Source organism: Delphinapterus leucas, chromosome X, assembly GCF_059928025.1.
Source record: "Delphinapterus leucas isolate spDelLeu-1000000601 "Yukka" chromosome X, BTC_Dleu_Yukka2, whole genome shotgun sequence".
In the NCBI taxonomy this organism is placed as follows: Eukaryota; Metazoa; Chordata; class Mammalia; order Artiodactyla; family Monodontidae; genus Delphinapterus; species Delphinapterus leucas.
This window is the reverse complement of record NC_143150.1, coordinates 84,866,660-84,884,072: the sequence shown is the minus strand read 5'-3', so window position 1 is coordinate 84,884,072 and position 17,413 is coordinate 84,866,660.

The window sequence follows — 17,413 nt, the reverse complement described above, 5'->3', positions numbered from 1 at the left end:
GAAGAAAAATTATGATTAAATACTTATGTTAGCAAAGAAGTTTATAGGAGAGGAAAAATTTTCCCTTGACCCTCTTAGGGTCCTTGGCTGGGTATGAAAAGTAAAATGACAAAGATTAACAGGAGAAAAGTATGTAAATTCATTTAATATAAACTTTACATGACACGGGAACCTTCATAAGGAAATGAAGACCTGAGGAAACAGACCTGAGTAGTTTTATTCTAGGTTTGATGAAGCCTAGACAGTCATAGATAAATATGATAGGGTCAGAGAGCATGTGATAAGTGTAGTAAACTGGGGGAAAGTTAGCAAGGCCTGTTTGTTCAGATTCTTATTAGGGTTCCTTTGTCTTCAGAGATAAGAAGGCTCCTTTCCTCTGGGTATACGGAGGGCACTTCTCACATGAGGGTGTATGAACTGTTTCAGGGGAGAGGGCAGGAGGAAGGTCAGAGTGACCTCCCTGCTTCTGCTGTTTTCTCCACTTCCTTCAGCTTAAAGTTTTCAATAGGCCAAGGTGCCTTATTTGGGAGCAGCATGTCCTGAACTCCATCAAGTCCTCCTATCAATGATCTAAGATTCCACCTCATGAAATTAGAAAAAGACAAACAAAATTAAGCCAAGCTGAAGGAAGGAAATAATACAGAAAAGAAATCAAGAAAACAGAATAATAAGAGGAAAAAAGTCAATGAAACTAAAAGCTAGTTCCTTGGAAAGATCAATGAAACTGATAAAACTCTAGCCAGATGGACCAAAAACACAAACAAAACTCAAAGAGGAGACAAATTACCAATATCAGGAGTGAAAGAGAGACAGAGGGGGAAATGGGGAGGTCATGTGTAATGGGTACAGGGTTTCAGTTTTGCAAAATGAAGAATTTTGGAGATGGATGATAGTGATCATTCACAGAAATGTAAATGTACTTAATGCCACAGAACTGTACACTTAAAAATGGTTTAAAAGGTAAAATTTGTGTTATGTATCTTTAACCGCAATTTTAAAGTAAATAAATAATTGTTTAACTGAAGCAATGGTTTTTATCAGGACCCCAAAGCAAAATGTTTCGTGCAGGAGGGGGAGGCTGCTTACCCGCAACTGCTGCAAATGCTTGTCCTTCAAGTACTGGAATTCCAGGTACCCAGGACCCTGAATGACCTGAGCTGAGCAGCCTGGAGGGGCTGGTGCCTCTTTGAGGAATTCATCACCGGATTCTCAGCCTCATGATTCCCAGCAGACACATCTGGTGGTCTCTGGTCATCCTGAGGCCTTTGTCCCTATGACATAGACCAATTTGTGCAACTATAAGCCTTACCTGGGGCCTAGATAAGTATCTTTTCTCTAAGGAGCCCTGGCTGAGGGGGGCTGACACCAGTCTTCAGCATGACTTCTGACCCAGCCACACAGTTCCTGACAAAGGTCTGTGATCCAAAGCCTGAGCAATAAAAAGATTTCCAAACACCTTTAATGTGTGAACTTGAGTGTAAACTGACCAGATGTCAGGGATTTATCTTCTTCCATAAGAAATAAAAAACCAAAAGCAACTCCCTACATTCCCTCATTGCCTGCATTTTCTGTCATCCTTTGAGTGCCTCTTCACCTATTTTTCTGAATCAAAGACAGTCATCAGGTGACTTGGGGGGAAAGAGCAAACATCAGCCAGTTCTCCCTGGCTTTCAGCTCATTGAAAACACTCCAAAGTTGATACAACCTAAGAATTTCTGCTCCCATGGGCCATCTTTTGTCCTTTACAAAAGGTTATTGTCAAGGCTAGGGGACAGCAGGGTTTGTAAGTCTATGGGCAACACACAACTTCAGTGCTCTGTAATCTCTTCCACTGGGAAGGGAAAAAAATGAATTTCCAAGATTTTGTAGGAAATTGCCATAATATTATTTTCAGAACTCAGTAAAGAGACCTTAATTGGATTAAGTGTATGTTTATATTTTAATCACCCATTAATTAAGAAAAAGTAGAAAAGTACATTTTTTTTTGGCCACACTGTGAGGCTTGCAGGATCTTAGTTCCCCAACCAGGGATGGAACCCATGCCCCCTGCAGTGGAAGCGTGGAGTCCTAACCACTGCACCACCAGGGAATTCCCTAAAAGTAGATTTTTTTGTTTTTTGTTTTTTAAAATTTTTTCTTGAAGTGAAAAATATAGATTTCCAAAAAATCTCCTGGAAATCAGGTAGCTAATATGAAACATTCAATGGAAGGCTTGAAAAAAAAAGTTGAGCAAATCTTCCAGAAAGTTGAATAAACAGACAAAAGGAGTGAAACAATTTTTTTAAGTCTTAATAAAGGTGATCTAGAATTAGATTTTAAAACTTTCCAGATACTTAGATACTGAGAACAGAGGAAAAGGCAGAGAAAATTATCAAAGAAATAATGCAAGAATGTGCCTTAGAAATGAAGACCATGTGTATCCAACACAAATGAATAACGACTTAGACAAAGGGATATTACTGTAAAATTTCAGAATACCAAGTAAAAATAAAAATAAATAGTAGATCCCCCCAAAAAAGAAGACAACCCAGGAACTTCCCTGGTGGCACAGTGGTTAAGAATCCTCCTGCCAAGGCAGGGGACACGGGTTCGATCCCTGGTTCAGGAAGATCCCACATGCTGTGGAGCAACTAAGCTGTGTGCCCACAACTACTGAGCCTGCACTCTAGAGCCCATGTGCCACAACTACTGAAGCCCGTGCGCCCTAGAGCCCGTGCACCACAACTACTGAGCCCGTGTGCTACAACTACTGAAGCCCACACACCTAGAGCCCATGCCACAACAAGAGAAGCCACCGCAATGAGAAGCCCACACACCGCAATGAAGAGTAGCCCCCGCTCATCACAACTAGAGAAAGCCTGCACCCAGCAATGAAGACCAATGCAGCCAAAATAAAAAAAGTCAACCCAATAAAACATGTACAAAAAATGTGAACAGACAAGAATAAATGTGGATGAAAACTTAGCACATGAAAATAGGCTCAACATGTTGAAATGCAAATTCAAACCCCAAGGAGATGCCACACACTCCTTTTAGAATGGCTAAAATTAAAAAGACTGACCATCCCAAGAGTTAATGAGGATGTGAAGCAACCCTCATACACCGCTGGTGAGAATGCAAAATTGTACAGCCAGTTTGAAAAATATTTTGGTGGTTTGGCACTAAAGCTGTAAAAATAAATAAATAAATAAACTCCAGATGAATTAAAGAGAAAGAATTTATGGGACAAGCAGAGCAAAGAAACATATGTATGGTGAATGTGAATTAAGACAGAAGACAATATTAAAAGCAAATAGATGGTTATAATTAGAATTACATAGGGGTTCTAAGGGTCCTGGGTTGGAAACTAGCTGCACTGGGGACTAGTGATTTGACCTTGAATAAGATACTTCTCTTCTCTTCTCTTCCATTACTTGACCTATAAAATGAGGATAACAGAGCAGTGAGGTTTTTTTTTTTTAAAGGGTAGTAACAGAGAGATTGAAATGTACTTATAGTGAAGCAGTACCTAGAGCACTCACACCATCCCTTGGGAGAAGCCATTCCTGACCACCTGGATTACAGGGCTCTCCTCTGTATACTGAGCATCTCTTGGCTCTCCCCTGCCATGGCTCTCATCATACTTGTTCTATCATCATTATCTTCTGGATGGTTCTCTACTCATTAACTCTGAGCTCTTTGAGAACTTATATCCCGCCTGAATCAATCATTCCTATGTCCTCAGAGCCTGCCTAGCCCAGAGCAATGAGCTTGATTCCCAGCAGGGGCTCAGACAAGATTGTTTTTTGTCTTTGGTTTTGGGTTTGGGTTTGGTTTGGCTTGGTTGATTGGGAGGTTTTGTCTGAGTGATGATGACACTAGATAATCAAGTTTATAGGATGATGAAGTTCAGGACATGCTACTCCAAAATATGGCACCTTGACATGTTGAATATTTCTAGCTGAAGGAATTTAAGAAACGGCAAGTACAGGCAGGATTTTCTGACCTTTCTCTGAAACAGGTCATAAGACCCTCATGTGAGAGGTGCCCTCCCTCTACCCAGAGGAAAGGAGCATCCTTATCTCCAAAGACACAGGGACACTGACAAGAATCTGAACAGACAGGCCTTGATGTTTCCCCTAGTTTATTATACTCGGCTCACATTCTTTTTTATCTTATCACATTTTTCCAGGACTTTCCACTCTTCATCAAATCTAGCATAAAATGCTCAGGTTTAACCACTTCTTCAGGTCTTGTAAAACTTATATTAAACAAATTAATATGCTTTTCTCTTGTTATCTTTCTTTTGTTACAGCAGCCTCAGCCAAGAACTTCGAAGGGTAGAGAAAAAATATATTTTTCCTCCCTATACCATTATTAAACCAGCATTTGGTTATTGGAAATAATACATTATAAACAAGAGATCATAGGAAATATCTCTTTGCAAACTTCTGTTCTCTTAGAGGGGAATGTGCAGGAAAGGGTTACCTCAGGGGGCCTGGGTTGCTCAAATCCTGCACATACCAAAGAAAAGCCTGCCTCCGGGATTGGCCCTTGGATGGCTCCTGAGAGATAACTTCTGAGCCCTTCGAATATTTTGCCTGATAAGAGTTTTTGCATGTTTGAGACCTTGGGCCATGCTGTACCAGCAGGATCAAATAAGTTTATCCTAACAATGTGATTTATGATGAATGCCTGGTTTTGCTCTGGAGGGATATGGTCTGAGTAACTGAGATCAGTCACATGAACTCTGCATGACTATGTGACTGACTCCCCGCAAAAAAATGGAGACCAAGGCTCAGATGACCGTCCCTGGTTGGCAACATTTCACATGTATTGTCCCACACCATTGCTGGGAGAATATACAAACATGTCCCCATGCAACTCTACTGGGAAGGGACCCCTGGGAAAGGAATCTTGCACTTGGTTTCTCCTGGACTCCATCCCATACACCTTTTCCCTTTGCTGATTCTAATCTGTATCCTTTCGCTGTAATAAACCAAACCATGAGTATAACAGCTTCTGAGTCCTGTGAGTCCTTCTAGCAGATCATCAAGCCTGAGGGTGATCTTGGGAATCTCTGGCACAGGGAGCTGTGCCCTTTACCCACACTCTTGCCAGAATCATCTAGTACCAGTGTACTGCCCACATTTATATTTATAATGAACCTTAGTCACTGCTATTTTCTCAGATCAGCCCCCAGGAGCTGCATTGGCTAATTCGCTAAAGCCTTCCCATATACAAAGGGGCTAAGGAACAGACTAGGCTCTCAATAAATACTTCTTGAATAAACACAACACTGCCAATCTGGTTATTTTAGTTTTAAGTGTAAGGCATAAATGTCACTCAGCCTTATATCAACAGAACCAAGTATGTGAACCCAGGGATCAGTGGGTGTGGGAAGTCCAGTTGACCCCTTTTACCCTCACGAGTCTCCTCTGCTTGTTTTCCTCCTGCTTTGTGGCCACCTCACTCATCACTTTTTTTCTAGGTTCCTTCCCTGTGTTCCTCCTTTGCACTTCAACTGCTCTTCTGTTTATGTGACTTGTCTGCCCCACCAGTGTAATATCCCCCATGGCAAACACCATATGTATCCATATGCTACCTCACTTATTTCACCACAGCAATCCTTTAGTGTAAATATTTTAATTCCTATTTTAGAAATGGAGAAACAGACCCAAAGGATATAGATACCTTTCCCACCATCACACAGTGCATGTCAGAGGCAGGATTGAAACCAATGGCTATTTCATGCCATGGCCTATAAGCAGACAGAATAGGTAAGACCCAAGCCGTTTGGCCTCAGCCAGTTTCCCTGCTCCCTTTCCCTCTTCTACCTACATTCTAATCCTTTCATCCAACTCTACAGCCTAGGGACTTCTCACATATTTTGTAGCAAATTGGGATACCTTACGTTTAGTCTTTTTATTTGAACCATAGATTTTCAGTCCTTTTGGGTCAGGAAATATCTTTAAACCTGTATTAAGAGGGAGAAATAATTGCATTTATTATTCCTTAAGCAGGATGGATTCTGAGCAGGGTCTTTTCTTCAGAACTGATTTTTGGGGTGTTAAGATAAAAATGCGAGCTCAGAGATGTAACTTGGCTCTCATTGTATATATTAATAGGGGTATAAGGCTGGAATCGGGCAGTTGGGGGATTCTGAGTGTGATCTGTGACTGTCAGGCCAGTGGAGGATTTTGCAGAAGAAATAAAAGAGATTTGTGGCTGCTCCCTCCCCACCTCTGAATAACTTGGAAGGATAGGGGTGTTTGCAGGGGATGTTGTGGCATTTTGCCATGAGGCCTGTGGCATAAGTTTTTTTCTCTGTCTCTCCACAAACTGTCCCCAAAAGGTTTAGTGTTCTAGTTAAACTTTTCTGTAGCACTATAAGATAAGCATGTTACTACTTTTAGATGTTTGTTTTTAATATCAATTATTTCGTCTGGAATACCATCTGGGGCAACGCTTCATCTGCAGTATGTGGTCTGTGTTCCACATATTGGGAAACCCTTCCTTCAAGAGAAGAACAAAGCCTTTTAAGTCAAACAATTTTATATATTTTTAAAATTTAAATTTAATCTTACAAAAACATCAGATTATAACTGAAGTCATCATATACAGCATCAGTTCTGTACTCAACACTTCAGGAGCTTTTACTCTGAGAAAAGAGCAAGTGTTTTGAACTTAGAACTCAAACCCCCAATCTGCTTTTTACTGGGGTCAGAGATTCTCAATTTTGAGAAAACTCTGACTTCCTTTTTGAGGACCTGATGAGGTCATACATGTACAGAATCTAGCACACAAAAATGGCTAACAGTACATACTCTATAAATGTGAGTTTTATAGTAAATCCTATTATTATTAGATAAAAGAACTCAATAAGTGAAGCTATGGTCATAATTGTACACAGCTCCAGGTTTGGTCAGCCATTCGTGACCATACAGGACAGATCAAAATCATCTAGGCAAGTTAACAGAGCTGTGACTTTTAACTTTCTGTGTAGAGGAGATTGATATCAGCATAGAAACAGGAGCAGGTAGCTTTCAGAGTGACAGCATCATTAGAGGTATCTTGCAGGGAAGATGGGCACCTCACAAAGTTTGAAGGGATGGCAACCTGGAGCTGCCCCTTCTGTCTCTACCTTTTAAGTAAAGTCCAATCTTCAAAGAGAAAGGCAATTCAGAAACAGCTGATCACAGGAGAGCCTGGCCCTACATTACTCACAGCCTTGAAGCTCTAGAGAATAGAAGAGGTTTTACATCCCAGCTCATTGTATGAAGCTAGCATAACCTTGATACCAAAGTCAAAGAGAGTACATGAAATAAAAGTATAGGCTAGTGTCACTCATGGGGACACACATAATCCTAAACAAATTATTAGGACATAGATTGCTCATGACCAAACTGTGTTTATTTTAGGAATATAAAGTTGGCTTAAACATAGAAACTTATCCATTTAATTCAACCCATTCATATATTAATAGAGGGAAAAATCTTATGATCATCTCAATAAATGCACTTTAAGTGTTTGGTGAAATTCAACATGTAATCAAGATGAACACTCTAAGCAAACTAATAATAGAATACAATGACTTTGATAAAGTATATCTACCAAAAGAAAAGCACAGTAAACACCATGGTGAAATATTGAAAAAGTTCCATTTCTCATCAGGGAAAAACAAGGATGTCCACAGTCACCAGTTCTGTTCAACATTATTTTACTGGGTGGGTCTACCTAATGCTGTAAAATGAGAAAAGGAAATAAAAGCTATAATGTTTAAAATGGCAGGAACAAAACTGTTATTATTATTCAAAGATGATATGATTATGTATGTTGAACACTGAAAAGGATCTAAAGATAAACTTTAGGACTTAATAAGCATATTTTAGCAAGGTTGCTGGGTAGAAAAAACAATACACAAAAATTAGGTCTCTATATACCAGATCAAACAAAATATAAAATTTCCAATAAAAGGTACAATTTTCAATAGCATCAAATACCTAGGAATAAATTTAACAAAAGACATGCAAGACTTCTTTGGACAAAACTGCGAAACTTTACTGAGAGAATTTTAACAGTCATATTTCCAACACAAGATCACCCTGCATGGTTACGGTTTGTCTTCATTTAAACCTGTGGTTGCCCTTCACCTGTAAGATAACATAACATTTGGGAATATTAGTTAGAACTTTATTCAGATGATGCTAAAGGGATACAGAGGACACTACGGTCTTAGTTTTATAAAATGGACTAAAACCAGAACCCTAAGGGTGACCCTTGGCTTATATACAGTTAAACCTCTGTAGAGACTTTGAAGGTAGAATTTCAGGCACATTAACAATATTTGCTAAACACACCACTCTTTCTAGTGGTACAGAGAAACAAAGAGACTGTTCAAGTTCAGAACTGATTAAACCCAATGCTTCCATTCAGAGGTAGTTTTAAGTAGAAAGTAACATTTTTTTACACTTTTAGTAAAAATCCAACCAAACAAATAAAAAAACCTAAGAAACAAAAGAAACTTTTTAAAAGTTCACTTAAATGTTTTGACTTGAAAAAAATATTCTTAATATAAGATATCGCAAAGAGTAATGTCACACTTAGAATTGCTTAAATGGAAAACAGAAAGGCTAGTATTGCATTTGTTTTGGCTCTATTGTGGAAAAGCACAAAACTTTCTATGAGCCAGTTTAGCCCTTACATAGTAGTAGGTTAACCATTTGTCCCTGTTTTCATCCATACTCCTGCTATAATTATGAGTAGTGACTACACACCTAAAAGCATTCCAGTTTGTATAATAAATTATATGGTTACACTAGTTTTAAGCCATTACCATCAAAAGTAACATCACATTGTGAAGGAAAATAGTACCATGTCTCACAGCCTGGAAGAAAAAAAGGACAGAAGCGGGGTGGAGAGAAAGGGGAAAAATCCTGGAAAGCCAAATATCTAGATAGACAGATAATATAGTCAATAGTGTCTTTTTTTTTCACTGTATATTTATTTATTTATTAAAATTTTTATTGATTTGCTTTACAATGTTGTGTTAATTTCTGCTTTATAACAAAGTGAGTCAGTTATACATATACATATATCCCCATATCTCTTCCCTCTTGCATCTCCTTCCCTCCCACACTCCCTATCCCACCCTTCTAGCTGGTCACAAAGCACCGAGCTGATCTCCCTGTGTTATGCGGCTGCTTCCCACTAGCTATCTATTTTACATTTGGTAGTGTATATATGTCCATATATAAACTACCACTCTCTCACTTTGTCCCAGCTTACCTGTCCCCCTCCCTGTGTCCTCAAGTTCATTCTCTAGTAGGTCTGCATCTTTATTCCTGTCTTGCCCCTAGGTTCTTCATGACCTTTTTTTTGTTTAAATTCCATATATATGTGTTAGCATACGGTATTTATTTTTCTCTTTCTGACTTACTTCACTCTGTATGACAGACTCTAGGTCCATCCACCTCACTACAAATAACTCAATTTCATTTCTTTTTATGGGATGTACTGAGAGCCTGGGTTCGTGAAAGCCCACTAGGAGCCCAATTCCACAGCAGCTGCCTGTGGCCATGGTAGCCAGCCAGTGGTGAGATGAGCCAGAAGCCTGAGCTCATGGGAGCCTAGTGATATGGAAGATGTCTGGTGTTGGTATGGATCAGTAGCTTGGGACCACAGGTGCCCATTGGAAGCCTAAGGTCACAGAAGCCTCCTGGGTCTCTGGGAGCCAATCCAGGTTCTCGGTTTTCAGGGACCCTCTGGGAGCCTGGAGCTAAGGAAGTCAGTTGGAGGAGCAGGAGCTGCCAAGGCCCACTGGAGCCGGAAGGCATAGGGATGAGTTGAGGTAGTGGGTTGTGTGAGTCCTCAGGAGTCTGGTGCCATGAGAACCTCCTGAGGCCACTGGAGCCAGTGGGAGCCAGGGTGAGCTGGGACCTGAACTCACAGGAGCCCACTGGGGGCCTGGTGCTGTGGAAGTTGTCTGGCTCCACAGATGCTGCTTAGGGCTCCTGGAGCTGGCAGGCGCTGGGGTAAGCTGGGTGCCAGGTTTTGTGGGAGCTCACTAGGACCCTGGTGCCACAGGATCTGCTTGAGGCCAGTGGAACCAGCAGGTCCTGGGATGAGGTGGGTACCTGTGATCATGGGACTGCTAGGAGCCTGGGGCCACGACAGCTGTCTGAGGGCTTGAGCTGGCAGGTGCCAGGTTGAACTGGTGGCTTGGGTTCACATGGGAGCCTGTTGCTGTGCAAACTACCTGGGACCACATAGGATGCCTGGGGCTGCTGGAACTGACAGACACCAAGGTGAACTGGGGGCATGATTTTACAGGAGTCCACTGGGAATCTGATATCACAGCAGGCGTCTAGTACCATGGGAAACTTCTGGGGCACTGGAGCTGGCAGGCACAGGGGGTTTGATTTCCCAGGAGTCCACAAGGAGTCTGGTGCCAAGGTCATTGCCTGGGGCCACAGGAATCAGCAGACACTGGGATGAAATGGAGACCTGGATTTCTGGGAGCTCAGAGGGAGCCTAGTGCCATTGGAGCCAGCAGACACTGGAGGTGCACAAGAGACCTGGATATGTAGGGGGTGTCAGAAATCTGGTGCAAACACTACTGTCTGGGGTCACTGTAGCTGGCAGGCACGTGAAAGCTGAGGTTACTTCAAACATAATTCATTTTATTTGTATCTTAGTGTGAGGCCATGATAAAAGGGGAAACACAAAATTGCTTTTCTTAACAGAACAGGCTGCAGAGAAATTCCAGGAGAGAATACCCTTGGAAGCTCTCTGAAAAGATGACTACAAGGAAACATTGCTTTTAAAATCTGGACTTATTTATTTAAATTTATTATTTATATTTTTAAACATCTTTATTGGGGTATAATTGCTTTACAATGGTGTGTTACTTTCTGTTTTATAACAAAGTGAATCGTCTATACATATGCATATATCCCCATATCTCCTCCCTCTTGCGTCTCCCTACCACACTCCCTATCCCACCACTCTAGCTGGTCACAAAGCTCTGAGCTGATCTCCCTGTGCTATGTGGCTGCTTCCCACTAGCTATCGATTTTACATTTGGTAGTGTATATATGTCCATGCAACTCTCTCACTTTGTCCCATCTTACCCTTCCCCACCCCTGTATCCTCAAGTCCATTCTCTATGTCTTCGTCTTTATTCCTGTCCTGCCCCTAGGTTCTTCAGAAACATTTTTAAAAATTCCATATATATGTGTTAGCACACAGTATTTGTTTTTCCCTTTCTGACTTAACTTCACTCTGTATGACACACTATAGGTCAATCCACCTCACTAAAAATAACTCGATTTCATTTATTTTTATGGCTGAGTAATATTCCATTGTATATACATGCCACATTTTCCTTATCCACTCATCTGTCAATGGACACTTAGGTTGCTTCCATGTCCTGACTATTGTAAATAGAGTTTCAACGAATACTGTGTAACAAGACTCTTTGAATTATGGTTTTCTCAGGGTATATGCCAAGTAGTGGGATTGCTAGGTCGTATGGTAGTTCTATTTTTAGATTTTTTAAGGAACTTCCATACTGTTCTCCATAGTGGCTGAACCAATTCACATTCCCACCAGCAGTGCAAGAGTGTTCCCTTTTCTCCACACCCTCTCCAGCATTTATTGTTTCTAGATTTTTTGATGATGACCATTCTGACCGGTGTGAGGTGGTACCTCACTGTAGTTTTGATTTGCATTTCTCTAATGATTAGTGACGTTGAGCATCCTTTCATGTGTTTGTTCACTAACTGTATGTCTTCTTTGGAGAAATGTCTATTTAGGTCTTCTGCCCGTTTTTGGATTGGTTTCTTTGTTTTTATCATATTGAGCTGCATGACCTGTGTGTAAATTTTGGAGATTAATCCTTTGTCAGTTGCTTCATTTGAAGATATTTTCTCCCATTCTAGGGGTTGTCCTTTTGTCTTGTTTATGTTTTCCTTTGCCCTGCAAAAGCTTTTAACTTTCATAAAGTCCCATTTTTTTATTTTTGTTTTTTTTTTTCCATTTCACTAGGAGTTGGGTAAAAAAGGATCTTGTTGTGATTTATGTCATAGAGTGTTCTGCCTATGTTTTCCTCTATGAGGTTTAGAGTGCCTGGCCTTATATTTAGGTCTTTAATCTATTTTGAGATTATTTTGTGTATGGTGTCAGGAAGTGTTCTAATTTAATTATTTTACATGTAGCTGTCCAGGTCTCCCTGCACCACTTATTGAAGAGGCTGTCTTTTCTCCACAGTTTATTCTTGCCTCCTTTATCAAAAATAAGGTGACCATATGTGCATGGGTTTATCTCTGTGCTTTCTATCCTGTTCCATTGATCTATATTTCTGTTTTTCTGCCAGTACCATACTGTCTTGATTACTGTAGTTTTGTATGATAGTCTGAAGTCTGGGAGCCTGCCTCAGCCAGCTCCACATTTCTTTCTCAAGATTGCTTTGGCTATTCAGGGTCTTTTGTGTTTCCATACAAATTGTGAAATTTTTTGTTCTATTTCTGTGAAAAATGCCACTGGTAGTTTGAATGGGATTGCATTGAATCTGTAGATTGCTTTGGGTAGTATAGTCATTTTCACAATGTTGATTCTTCCAATACCAAGAATCTCTCAACCTGTTTGTATCATCTTTAATTTCTTTCATCAGTGTCTTATAATTTTCTTCATACAGGTCAATTGTGTGATTAGGTAGGTTTATTCCTAGGTATTTTAATTATTTTGTTGCAATGGTAAATGGCAGTGTTTCCTTATATTCTGTTTCAATTTTCATCATTATTGTATAGGAATGCAAGAGATTTCTGTGCATTAAATTTGTATCCTGCTACTTTACCAAATTCATTGATTAGTTGTAGTATTTTTCTGGTAGCCTCTTTAGGATTCTCTATGTAGAGTATCATGTCATCTGCACACAGTGACAGGTTTATTTCTTCTTTTCCAATTTGGATTCCTTTTATTTCTTTTTCTTCTCGGATTGCTGTGGCTAAAACTTCCAAACTGTGTTGAATAATAGTGGTAAGAGTGGGCAACCTTGTCTTGTTCCTGATCTTAGAGGAAATGGTTTCAATTTTCCACCATTGAGAACAATGTTGGCTGTGGGTTTGTCATATATGGGCATTATGTTGAGATAACTTTCCTCTATGCATACTTTCTGAAGGGTTTTTATCATAAAAGGCTGTTGAATTTTTTCAAAAGCTTTTTCTGTATCTATTGAGATGATCATATGGTTTTTCTATTTCAAATTATTAATATGTTTTTTTACATTGATTGATTTCCATTTATTCAGTAATCCCTGCATTCCTAGGAGAATACACACTTGATCATGGAGTATGATCCTTTTAATGTAATGTTGGATTCTGTTTGCTAGTAATTTGTTGAGGATTTTTGTATCTATGTTCATCAGTGATATTGGCCTGTAGATTTCTTTGTGACATCTTTGTCTGGTTTTGGTACCAGGGTGAGGGTGGCCTCAGAGAATGATTTTGTGAATGTTCCTCCCTCTGCTATATTTTAGAAGAGTTTGCGAAGGATAGGTGTTAACTTTTCTCTAAATATTTGATCAAATTCACCTGTGAAGCCATCTGGTCCTGGGCTTTTGTTCTTGGAAGATTTTTAATCCAAGTCTTAATTTCTGTGCTTGTGATTGGTCTGTATATATTTTCTATTTCTTCCTGCTTCAGTCTTGGAAGGTTTTGCTTTTCTAAGTATTTGTCTACTCTTCCAGGTTGTCCATTTTATTGGCCTATAGTTGCTTGAGGTAATTTCTCATGATCCTTTGTATTTCTGCACTGTCATTGTTACTTCTCCTATTTCATTTCTAATTGTGTTGATTTGAGTCTTCTCCCTTCTTTTCTTGATGAGTCTGGCTAAGGTTTTATCAATTAAGCTTATCTTCTCCAAGAACTAGCTGTTGGTTTTATTGATCTTTGCTATCATTTCCTTCATTTCTTTTCCATTTATTTCTGACCTGATCTTTATGATTTGTTTCCTTCTGGTAACTTTTGGGGTTTGTTGTCCTTCTTTCTCTCATTGCTTTAGGTGTTAGTTTAGGTTGTTTATTTGAGATGTTTCTTGTTTCTTGATATAGGTTTGTATTGCTCTAATCTTCCCTCTTAGAACTGCTTTTGCTGCCTACCATAGGCTTTAGTTCGTCGTGTTTTCATTGTCATTTGTTTCTAGGTATTTTTTGATTTCCTCTTTGATTTATTCAGTGATCTCTTGGTTATTTAGTAGTTTATTGTTTACCCTCCATGTGTTTGTATTTTTACAGATTTTTTCCTGTAATTGCTATCTAGTCTCATAGCGTTGTGTTCAGAAAAGATACTTGATACGATTTCAACTTTCTTAAATTTAACAAGGCTTCATTTGTGACCAAGATATGGTCTATCCTAGAGAATGTTCCATAAGCATTTGAGAAGAAAGTGTATTCTGTTGTTTTTGGATGGAATGTCATAAATATCAATTAAGTACATCTTGTTTAATATATCAGTTAAAGCTTGTGTTTCCTTTTTTATTTTCATTTTGGATGATCTGTCCATTGGTGAAAATCGGGTGTCAATGTACCCTAATACTATGGTGTTACTGTCGATTTCCCCTTTTCTGGCAGTTAGCATTTGCCTTATGTATTGAGGTGCTCCTATGTTGGGTGCATAAACATTTACAATTGTTATTATATCTTCTACAATTGTTATATCTTCTTGGATTGATCCCTTGATCATTATGTAGTGTCTTTCTTTGTCTCTTGTAATAATATTTATTTTAAAGAGTGTTTTGTCTCATATGAGAATTGCTACTCCAGCTTTCTTCTGATTTCCATTTGTGTGGAATAACTTTTTCCATCCCCTCACTTTCAGTCTGTATGTGTCCCTAGATCTGAAGTGGGTGTCTTGTTGGCAGCATATATACGGATCTTGTTCCTGTGTCCATTCATCCAGTCCATGACTTTTGGTTGGAATTTTATTCCATTTTCCTATAAGGTCATTATCCATATGTATGTTCCTATTACCATATTCTTAATTGTTTTGGGTTTGTTATTGTAGGTCTTTTCTTTCTCTTGTGTGTTCATCCTAGAGAAGTTCCTTTCGCATATGCTGTAAAGCTGATTTGGTGGTGCTGAATTCTCTTAACTTTTGCTTGTCTGTAAACATTTTACTTTTGAATCTGAATGAGATCATTGCTTGGTAGAATAATCTTGGTTGTAAATTTTCCCTTTCATCACTTTAAATATGTCCTCCCACTCCCTTTTGGCTTGCAGAGTTTCTGTTGAAAGATCAGCTGTTAATCTTATGGGGATTCCTTTGTATGTTATTGTTTGCTTTTCCCTTGCTGCTTTTAATATTTTTTCTTGTATTTAGTTTTTGATAGTTTGATTAATATATGTTTTGGCATTTTTCTCCTTTGATTTATCCTCTATGGGACTCTCTGCGCTTCCTGGACTTGATTGACTACTTCCTTCTCCATATTAGGTAAGTTTTCAACTGTAATCTCTTCAAATATTTTCTCAGTCCCTTTCTTTTTCTCTTTTTCTTCTGCACCCCCTATAATTCGAATGTTGGTGCATTTAATGTTGTCCCAGAGGTCTTTGAAACTGTCCTCAATTATTTCCATTGTTTTTTTCTTTATTCTGTTCTCCAGTAGTTATTTACAGTATTTTGTCTTCCAGGTCACTTATCCGTTCTTCTGCCTCAGTTATTCTGCTTTTGATTCCTTCTAGAGAATTATTAATTTCATTTATTGTGTTCATCATTTGTTTGATTTTTAGCTCCTCTAGGTCCTTGTTAAACCTTTCTTGTACTTTTTCCTTTGTATTCCCACGATTTTGGATATCTTTAGTAATATTACTCTGAATTCTTTTTCAGGTAGACTGCCTATTTCCTCTTCATTTATTTGGTATTGTGGGTTTTTACCTTGCTCCTTCATCTGCTGCATATTTCTCTGTCTTCTCATTTTTCTTAACTTACTCTGCTTTAGGTCTCCTATTCGCAGCCTGCAGGTTCATAGTTCCTGTTGTTTTTGGTTTCTGCCCTCAGTGGGTAAGTTTGGTTCAGTATGTTGTGTAGGCTTTGTGGTGGATGGGACTGGTGCCTCTGTTCTGGTGGATGAGGCTGGATCTTGTCTTTCTGGTGGGCAGGACCATGTCTGGTGGTGTTGTTTTGGGTGTCTGTGAACTTATTATGATTTTAGTCAGCCTCTCCACTAATGGGTGGGGTTGTGTTTCTGTCTTGCTAGTTTTTTTGGGTATGGGCTTTCCTGCACTGGAACTTGCTGGTCGTTGAATGAAGCTGGGTCTTAGCATTGACATGTTGATCTCTGGGAGAGCTTTTGCCATTTGTTATTATGTGTGGCTGGGAGGTTTCTAGTGGTCCAACGTCATGAATTCGGCTCTCCCACCTAAGAGGCTCAGGCCTGACAGCTGCCTGGAGCACCAGGACCCTGTCAGCCATATGGCTCACAAGAAAAGTGGAGGAAATAAAAGAAAAATAAAGTAAAATAAATTTATTAAAATAAAAATAATAAATATAAAAAAGTAATAAAAAAAGAAAGAAAGGAGCAACCAAAGCAATAAAAATATCCACCAATGATAAGAAGTGCTAAAAACCATGCAAAGTAAAAAAACAAAGGCACAGAAAGAATCCTAGGACAAATTTTAAAAGCAAAGCTATACAGTGAAAAGCTCACAAAGAATCACACACATGCACTGTCACAGAAAGAGAAAAAGGAAGAACAATCGTATATATAAAAGGAAGGGGGCCATCAAATCATTAAACAAATCTACCAATGATAATAAGCTCTAAATACTAAACTGAGATAAACATAAAACCAGAAACAAATTAGATGCAGAAAACAAACCCCAAGTCTACAGTTGCTCCCACAGTCCACTGCCTCAATTTTGGGATGATTCGTTGTCTATTCATGTATTCCACAAATGCAGGGTGCATCAAGTTGACTGTGGAAATTTAATCTGCTGCTCCTGAGGCTGCATGGAGAAATTTCCTTTTCTCTTTGTTGTTCGCACAGCTCCTGTTGTTCAGCTTTGGATTTGGCCCTGCCTCTGCGGGTACGCCTCTGTAGGTTGCCTGAGGGCATCTGTTCCCTGCCCAGACAGGACCGGGTTAAAGTAGCAGCTGATTAGGGGGCTCTGGTTCACTCAGGCTGAGGGGAATGAGGGGTAATGAATGTGGGCCGAGCCTGCGGTGGTAGAGGCCAGCGTGACTTTGCAACAGCTTGAGGTGTGCTGTGTGTTCTCCTGGGGAAGTTGTCCCTGGATTACGGGACCCTGGCCGTGGAAGGCTGCACAGCCTCCTGGGAGGGGAGTTGTGGATAGTGTCCTGTGCTTGCACAGAGTCTTGGTGGCTGCAGTAGCAGCCTTAGCATTTCATGCCCATCTCTGGTGTCTGCCCTGATAGCCGCA